The 3,310-nt window shown below is 35.4% G+C and overlaps 1 pseudogene; it reads left to right on the plus strand.

The window, feature by feature from the left end:
• Window positions 1–3,310, plus strand: part of LOC107680710 (contactin-3-like) — a 63,332-nt pseudogene that overhangs the window by 20,146 nt on the left and 39,876 nt on the right.

The following is a 3,310-nucleotide window of genomic DNA, read 5'->3' on the forward strand; positions in this document are numbered from 1 at the left end:
TGGTTATTTCATTCATTTTATTCACAGAGGGGCCCACTTCATGTGGGATGCAGGAGCTTTGTTGATTCATCACGCTATTGAAAGTGTATTAGAAAACTAGATTAGTTTGATGCTATAATATTATACTTGACTACTTTGTGAGAACACAAATATTGTCTGTATTTACAACAAACAGCCTCGCAGTAATCAACTGTGTAAGCCTGCAGGCCGAATGTCACAGTAAATTATATCAAATACAGTGGCTATGATATTAGACTCACAAATGATGACTAAAGGAGTTAGATTAACTTGACTGCCACACTGAGATCAATAAATAATGCAGCAGAAATGGGCTTCGGAGAGCTGCAGTAAATCTACACTTTGTTGTCTGTCAGATTTGGGAGAGACTAGAGTCTCCAGTTACTTTTTAAAACCGCATTGTCCACCGGCCCCACTCATTAGTTTTTCACACCATTGTGGAATAATGTAGATCCTGCCAACACCTTTATTTCCCCATTGTTTCCATCATTCCAAAGGTTTTCTGCCAAGTTTTCACTCTCAAATGCCTGATTCAGCACAACTCAGGATGATTTTTAAGGTCAGTTCTGAATAGTTGAGTGCTAGATATCTAATGATGTGAAAAGGTCTGAGTTGATGCATTTTTCCCTGTTACAGAAGTTGGCATTCATTCTATGATTACAGTTATTGATTAAGCTGGTTTTCTGATGGGAAACATTCCACTTTTATAATATCATTTTCCTACTTTGTAATGGCATCAGCAAGAATAATAAACCCGCAAATTAGGAAGAATGTTATTGCATTTCATAACAAAATAGCAGCACAAGCACACTCTTCAATGAAAATATTTTACAAAAATATTTTTTTCACCCTTCAAAATACATAAATAGTATTTGGATGATTTTGCTGTATGTTGTTGGAACATGTCCTTAGTGAATATGACGAACTTCACATGTGGTTACTCTTAAACTCGAGGTAAAACACACACACACACACACACACACACACACACACACAAACACACACAAAAGGATAAGTTGGATAAAAGTAACCACAAAAATGATAAAGAACAAGATTCTGAGAAAAGTTCTTGCATCGTTTGGTTTGCAGATGCCACATTGGTTTAATGTTAAGTTAAAAAATTTTGTTTGTAAAATGAAATTTAAAAAAAATTCTTTAGCAACCAGCAAATTATTACATTCTGAATAAATCTTGATATATCACATTATTTTTGTCAAGCAGTCAGATTTGCTGTTTAATTTGCTCTATTTTTTCACACGCCATGTTGATTTTTTTTGTAATATTCCACATGTAAGTGTAGCTAAATAATTGAAATCACATTGAAAAATAATGAACCTTTCATAGTTTTTCATAGCAATTTGATCACTGGAAACTAAAACCAACCAACTCACGACTAAACATTGCACATCTTCAAGGTCAATAAATAATTAGATATTTCTTATTCTTAAGCACTGTTTGCTTTCTTTCATCAGTTATTAGTCTGCAGAAGAACAAAGAAGGGAAACAAATGTCAGCAATGAGCTTTGTTTCATGTTGAATCTGGCTGTATAATGAAGCAAGCTTCATCTGATCGATGCATGTGATGAATATTGGTGAGTTAGCTTCTCTGGAGACCACAGTCCTGATTGTGTTTGCGTCTCTCCAGATGGTCTCTAAACGGAACGCTCATTGATCTTCATGGTGACGAGAGGCGTCGCCTGTCTGGGGGTAACCTGATCATTACTGGCCTGGATCGGGACCAAGACAGCGGTGTCTACCAGTGCACTGCCTCCAACTCCCAGGGAACCATTCTCAGCCAGAGAGCCACACTACAGTTTGCATGTAAGTTATGTGAAAGTATTCATTTTTAAAGATGCTGTGTGTCATTTTTTGTTGTTAAAATTAGGGTTTTCGGTCAATTTGTCAATGTACAGTATGTATTTGATGCTTTTCCCAAAGCCACTTATATGAAAGAGATTAAATAAATGATGATTAATATATTATTATATAAATTATAATTATTAAATAATAAATTACTATATATGCACACAGTACTATTCAAAAGATTGGTGTCAGTCATTTTTTTAAAGAAATTCAGCAAGGATGCAATAAATTGATCAAAAGTGATAAAAAATACTTTTACATTGATACAGAAGATTTCTATTTAAAATAAATACTGTTCTTTTGAACTTTTTGTTTATCAAAGAATCCTGAAAAAAACATATATCACAGTTTCCTCAAAAATATACTGCAAACTATAAATATACTATAACTGTCAATATTTATAGTAATAAGAAATGTTTCTTGAGCACCAAATCAGCATATTAGAATGATTTCAGTGACCATGTGACGAAGACTGGAGTAATGGCTGCTGAAAATTCAGCTATACAACAAAAGAAATATTGCATTTTAAAATATATTAAAATATGAAACAGTTATTTTAAATTACACTTACATTTATTCATCATAAATTTTAAGAATATTTACTGTATTTTGATCAAATAAATGCAGCCTTAGTGAGCATATAAGTCTTACTGAAATATTTAAAGGGGTCATATGACATTGCTAAAAAGAACATTATGTTGTGTATTTGGTGTAATGCAATGTGTTTATGTGGTTTAAGGTTCAAAAAACACATTATGTTCCACATAATGTACATTATTGTTGCTCCTCTATGCCCCGCCTTTCTGAAATGCGTCGATTTTTACAAAGCTCATCGTTCAGAAAAGCGAGGTGTACACTGATTGGCCAACTATCCAGTGCATTGTGATTGGCTGAATACTAGGGGTGCTCTGATTGATCGGCTACCGATCATTATCGGCCAGGCACCGTCTCTGTCTCTGTCCGGCGCGGGTGAAATAATTATAATGCTGAAGGTGAGGTACTCACCTTCATATTTCTTCATTAAATAACTTACAAAGTAATTCGAAAACCTTGTGTGAGACGTAATTTCACAAACAGCGTGAGTGATTCAGCGCGCGCGCTCTCTCTTTCTCTCTCAAAATACGCAAATGGCTTTAAATCACCACACATCGCATCTGTCTATAAGCGAGCTGCACGCTGCACAGTTGACACAGGAATTGTCACTTGCACAATCGAGGCAGTGTCACATCGTCACTAAAGTTTATACAAGTAAAGTAAAGTTTTTGCACTACTTTTTAATTCTTGCCAGTGTTTAACCATTCAGTGCTCGCATGCTCTCCTGTAGACCGTGCGCTCATGCACACTTGCAGCGCACACACATAATGCCAGGTTCACATTACTCCGTTTGCAGTGGGTACGTGGTGCGTATTTTTTCCGCGCTCATGTTAAC

This window comes from Sinocyclocheilus anshuiensis, unplaced genomic scaffold (genome assembly GCF_001515605.1).
Source record: "Sinocyclocheilus anshuiensis isolate Anshui unplaced genomic scaffold, SAMN03320099.WGS_v1.1 scaffold396, whole genome shotgun sequence".
NCBI lineage: Eukaryota > Metazoa > Chordata > Actinopteri > Cypriniformes > Cyprinidae > Sinocyclocheilus > Sinocyclocheilus anshuiensis.